This window comes from Eimeria mitis, genomic scaffold, assembly GCF_000499745.2.
Source record: "Eimeria mitis Houghton genomic scaffold, Emh_scaff1999, whole genome shotgun sequence".
Classification (NCBI taxonomy): domain Eukaryota; phylum Apicomplexa; class Conoidasida; order Eucoccidiorida; family Eimeriidae; genus Eimeria; species Eimeria mitis.
The window spans coordinates 4830-5041 of record NW_013570322.1 but is presented as its reverse complement, the minus strand read 5'-3'; positions in this window follow the sequence as shown (position 1 = coordinate 5041).

Below are 212 nucleotides of genomic sequence, written 5' to 3'. Positions count from 1 at the left end.
GCTCCGGACGATAATCCGACTCCAGAGCCCGTCGCCTCGACGACTAGCCCTAAGCCTGCCGCGCCTGCCAGGGAACATCCTTTCTACAGGATCCCAGTCCTGCAACCAGGTGCTGTCGCAAGGCCACTTTCTTTGGAGAATGCTCGCGCAGCCTACTCTCATTTATATCAAGTAGGCTTTGCTATGCGGTATATGCGCTCACTGCTTGTGCA